At 43.3% G+C, this 5,572-nt stretch overlaps 1 protein-coding gene across 6 annotated transcripts in view; it reads left to right on the top strand.

Annotated features, from left to right (window-relative positions):
* The window catches only part of TRAPPC3L (trafficking protein particle complex 3 like), a 65,074-nt gene that overhangs the window by 297 nt on the left and 59,205 nt on the right, over window positions 1–5,572 (top strand). The window contains exons 1-3 of one of the 6 annotated variants that reach the window (XM_038526626.1): window positions 58–243; window positions 460–516; window positions 770–950. The gene's annotated coding sequence lies outside the window, so the exon portion shown is untranslated. Of the gene's footprint in view, window positions 1–57; window positions 517–769; window positions 951–5,572 lie in introns of those variants that run through there. The other 5 variants (XM_038526625.1, XM_038526624.1, XM_038526630.1 and 2 more) reach the window with 5 other exon arrangements.

Raw genomic sequence — 5,572 nt, 5'->3', positions numbered from 1 at the left:
GTTCGTACGCGTGCGGAGCCTCCCGGTGTCCCGGGGGGCGGGGGCGGAGTGGGGAGGGCGAGAGGCCGAGCAGGGGAGGCTGCGGGCGGCGGAGGAGCGGAAGCTCTGCTGGGGCGGCTGGCCCGGAACGGTCGGGGGCCCGGAACGGTCGGCCTGCAGCGGCCGTGAGCCCGGGGGGAGGAGTCGCCTGAAGGCGGGAGGTCGGGGTTCCGGATCCCCGCGCTTCCCTGCTGCAGTCGGCAGGTGAGCGCGGCCGGACGTGGATCTAAAGGCGGTTTATTTCCGTGGAATGATGAAAGGGATGTAGGTTTCAGGAACGGTTTTAATAAGCAATGTTAAAAAAAAAAAAAAAGAACGTTCAGTACTCTGGGAAACGTTCCGAATTGTTACCTGGGAGGATAAAATCGAGGAGGTGATCCTGGAAAAAAAAAACATCCAGATGTGCCTGTCGTCTCCCAGGTTCATCGCGGCCGTCGAGATGTTCAGAGAACCGAAGGGCAGGGCTAAGTGAACCAGGTACTTTTTTAGGGGGAAAGCTGTTAACAGACTGCTTATGTTCGCGATGAAGGGACGTGCGGAGTTGTAGGAAGACGCTCGCAGCAGATTACAAGATTTGTCACGCTTTTTTCTTTCTTTCTTTTCTTTTTTTTTCTTTCTTTCTTTCTTTTTTTCTTCTTTCTCTTTCTTTCTTTCTTTCTTTCTTCTTTTTCTTTTTCTTTTTTTTTTTTTCTTTTGCTTTCCACCCTGTGTTTTGCATTTTCTGATACAGAAGCGGATTTCACTTGTGCAGTGCGGGTAACGCTTCACGAAGAAGTTCCCCGACAGATAAAAGCTCTGACGTTCTGTGTTGTTACGATGATGATGTCCTACGGAAGCAGCAGCAGCAGCAGCAGGCGTCTTGATCTTCTGGGAAGTATGAGCTTGCAGCAGGGGAATGTGTGAGAGCGAAGGTATGGGGGGGGGGGACACGCCCTGGTCCTGATTCTGCGTCTTGAGGATTGCTTTGGGGCATTCTCTGAGACTTTGGGGAAAAAATCGGGAACTCTACTGAGGACGGTGAGAATCATAAAGCCCATGAAGTAACTTTGCAAATGTAAGGTGCTCATTTTTCTGGATACCCTGAGTTTACAGAAAGTAACCGTTTGTTTGTTGGGGGGCCCCCGGGGGAGGGGGGAAGAGCTGGACAGAAGAACAGTCAGTGCAAAGGTGAGAGCCCACTTGGTATTTTGGAAGCCAGTGCGGCTGATGCCAGGTCAACTGGGCGGGATTTGCAGATCCCACAGGGTCAGGATTTGATGTGGGTGGTAAGAGAGGTCAGAGGTGGTTTCTGGCTAGAATAACGGGAAAGATGAAATTCTAGTGACCTAAATGACAGGTAATGAAGACAAGGAGTTTGGCACAGATGTCCATAGCACCTTTAAATAATGGGCCAAAGAAAAGGTCAGGTGAAATGTTAAGACTTCTCCTGATAGTCAAAACAACCTATCAAAATAGATACAATGTAGCAAAACAACCAATTTAAAGTTTACATTAGAAAAAAGATCGGTGTTGGTTAACGAGTTTTAATTCAGCAAATGAAGTGCTCCTTTATTTGCTCTGCTATTAACAGAAGTTTTGGTAAAAATACCCTTTTAAAGCCTGTTACATATATATTCACTATAAAGCCTTCATATTTTAGAACGCTATTGTGGTGGCTTTGTTTCTGTTTTTTTTTTTTTTTTTTTTAAGATTTTATTTTAATTTATTCGTGAGAGACACAGAGACAGAGAGAGAGACAGAGACACAGGCTGAGGGAGAAACAGGCTTCATGCAGGGAGCCCGACCTGGTATTGGATCCCGGGTCTCCAGGCCTGGGCTGAAGGTGGTGCTAAACCACTGCGCCACCAGGACTGCCCCTGTTTGTTTCTTAATCCTGCCAATAGCTCCCTGAGGGAGGGAGTCCAGTGCTAATCAAGAGAACACCCTCAAATCTTTACCACACTTAATTTTTTGGTTGATCTCTAATTTCATTTGACGATGACAGAGACACTTCACAGATACATGAAGACCCGTAACTCCCTGCAAGGTGGGGCGGGGGGGAGTTGTTAGGAGGCAAATTGGCTTTCTTTTAGTGTTTTGTTTTTAATCTTTAAAGACGTTGGAGAACAGGAGTGTTTGAAGCTCTGCAGATGGGCAGATTGTGTAGGGAAACCGTCACAGGGTTTGAAAACAAGTGAGAAGCCCAGCTTTAGCTATTTATAAGCGTATAAGATCATTCAGAGAACATGGAATCATGTATATAATAGCACATTGAGATTCAAAAGTAGGATATTAGTGTTATTCATAATCTTGAATGTATATAGTATCTTCTGAAGCACTTTTTTTTCTCTTACTGTTCTCCATCTTCATTACTAAAGAAAAGTGTCTCTAAGATACTTGTCTTATTTGTATTCATCTAAGTTTCTTTGCAAGTAACACAAACTCCCAGTTGCTATTTCCTAGTATTATCAGTCTTCAAAACTTGTTTTGGTGTTTATTTTTACTTGTCTGTGCCTATGAGTTTTCAAGGCATTCTACTCTCATGCGCAGAATTTCAAATTCCCTATTTAAAGATTAATCTTAATTATCTTCATGTGGCTAGTGTTTTCATTTAGTCAAGGGTCTCATTACCAGTCACAAATACAAATAGCCACATGAAATTCTAATTTTGTGTCCCCTTGAAAGGTAGTGAATCTCTGTTTCACTTCTAGCCTAACTGACCCCCCTGTTTCCACCCTCATTATACAATCTGCTCTGACCCAACACAGGAGTCAGAGTGATCCTGTTACAGTATAAATCAGATAATGTCACTCTACTCATAACTGACACTCTCCCCAGATAAAGGCCCATCTGGCTCCCCAACCCTCACCTGCACATCTTGTTACCTCTCTAACCTTGTCTCCTACTGTCCTGCTACCTATTCTCTGCTCCTGCCGCACTAGCCTCCTTAGAGTTCCTCAGACATGCAATGTAAGTTCTCTTCTGAAGTCTTTGCGCTTGCTTTCCCTCTGCTTGGCATGCTCTTCCTCCCACACCTACATGGCTCACTCCTTCATGTCCTTCAAGTCTCTCCTCAAATGTCACTTTCTCAATGAGGCTACCCTGATTACCCTACTTAAAATTACAACTACTCTTCTCAGTACATGCTACTCTTTACCTAATTTTATTTTTCTCATGGCGTGTTAAAATTGTACTAGAATTATTATTTTTTTTAAATTTTTTTTATTTATATATGGTAGTCACACAGAGAGAGAGAGAGGCAGAGACATAGGCAGAGGGAGAAGCAGGCTCCATGCACCGGGAGCCCGACGTGGGATTCAATCCCGGGTCTCCAGGATCGCGCCCTGGGCCAAAGGCAGGCGCCAAACCGCTGCACCACCCAGGGTTCCCCTAGAATTATTTATTAATATTATTCTCCCGCGCTCCCCATACACACCCCTTTGCTTTGGATTTGAAAGGGACTGGGTAGAGAAGGAGGAGAGAAAACAAAGGAGTAGAAATATAGAATAAGATAGGGCTAGTGAAATAGGATATAGGGGCAGCCCAGGTGGCTCAGCGGTTTAGCGCCGCCTGCAGCCCAGGGCCTGATCCTGGAGTCCCGGAATCAAGTCCCGCATCGGGCTCCCTGCATGGAGCCCGCTTCTCCCTCTGCCTGTGTCTCTGCCTCTCTCTTTCTGTCTCTCATGAATAAATAAATCCTTTTAAAAAAAAAGAAAAAAATATGATATAAATTATTTAAAATGTAGAAGGAAAATGAGAGTTAAAACAAAAAATTAACATTTAAGTCAAATCATTTTTTTACTTCTTGTGAGAAAATATAGTGAGTTGAGTCAAGGATTCTGCTAAGGGTGTATAGTTTCCCGGGCAAACATGTTTTGTGGGCTGCCTGTCCATATAGGCAATTTTATTAAAAGATATATTTTAAAAATTCATGGGCCAAGTAAGATACAGTGATTTGCTGATAAAGATTTAGAATAAGGGCAGCCCAGGCTCAGCAGTTTAGCACTGCCTTCAGCCCAAGGCCTGATCCCAGGTCTATCAAGTCCCATGTCAGGCTCCCTACATGGAGCCTGCTTCTCCCTCTGCCTGTGTCTCTGCCTCTCTTTCTGTGTGTGTCTCATGAATAAAAACAAAATCTTAAAAAAAAAAAAAAAAGATTTAGAATAATAGAGACACTTAACGCATTGTTTATTGTTTAATCAGTGAGCATGAAGGCCCTGTAGTGTCCATGCACCATCTCATTATGCTCTTTATCATCAAATATATTGTTCCTGTCTAACTTCCTATCTCCCATCATGAAAAAAAATGTAGCAGTGCTGTTACTACTCACAATGCCATGACTCTTTGTAACTTCTGTTGAAACAATATAGTTCTTGCTTCTGCAGTATCCTAATGCTGTTAAAGTAATGTTAGTCATAACATTGCTCATTAAGTTCCACCTATCATGTTGCTCCAGAATACTGGCTTCCAGTGATTATCTCAAAGAATGTGTTCTCTTGAGGATGTCCGCAAATGCAAATCTTACCCAAAGTATGCAGGAAAATAAGTGATCATTTGTTTTCTAGTCACACTAAACTTACTACATATCTTCCCACCATGTCTTTTCTTGATTTCTTTGAATCACAATCACTGCATTCCTAGAATGGGATCTCTTTCAGTGTCAGCAGCACCTTACCTTCCAGGTGGGTGGATCCAGTCCAGCAGTTGCATTTGCCTGTGAGGAATACTCTTGACTAGCCCGGGAGAGCACAAAGTCACCACGTGATCAGAGACCAGGGAAGGTAGCAATCTGAAGGGCCAGTTATAAACCTCAGAGGATGAGATGCACCACCCCCAGGGGGCTACCTAAATCAGAGGCTGGATTTTGGCTCAGTCATTACAAGTCTGTGTCCTTTGGCAGATTGTTTGACTTCTCTGTATCTCAATTGCTTCATCAGTAAAATGGGGGAACCTATTTTACTGGGGCAAAATAGGCCTGGATTCCAATTATGACCCATGGTTCACCAGTTACAATGTCAGTGAGAAAACATGTTGTCTGTATAGAACTCTACACAAAATTGTTTCACCTTCTCTGTGTTATTTCATGCCATTTCAGCAAGTCATGTCCCAATATATGCTTCTGTTTAGCAGTCTTTTGTAAAGTAAATGGGATACATTTTAAAGTATTTTAAAGTTTAAAGTAGCTGGCATATAGTAACACTGCATACATATTGTTACTACCACTACTACGACAGATGGGTGCACATACAGGTCTAGGCCACTGGGAGGCAGCAGAGGAAACAACACCTGAAATCCATTTCTGTCTAAGGTTCCCGTGTACCGAGATTAAAGAAGTTTAATTGTACCTTGTGGTTAGTGCAGAAAAATAATTCAGTTTAGGAATGAAATAATTCACCTCTCTAGAAACACCATTCATTGCTCTTTGGTTCACTAGTCCCATTTATATACATGTGCTCCGTAGCTCAAGGAGCTCTTTGTATAGCCATATAGCTGACGATAACCTGTCGTTCAGTGACTAGGACTAAATTGTGGTAGACTTACTTAGAAGCTAACA

Source organism: Canis lupus, chromosome 1 (assembly GCF_011100685.1).
Source record: "Canis lupus familiaris isolate Mischka breed German Shepherd chromosome 1, alternate assembly UU_Cfam_GSD_1.0, whole genome shotgun sequence".
NCBI lineage: Eukaryota > Metazoa > Chordata > Mammalia > Carnivora > Canidae > Canis > Canis lupus.
This window is presented reverse-complemented; position numbering and strand designations above follow the sequence as displayed.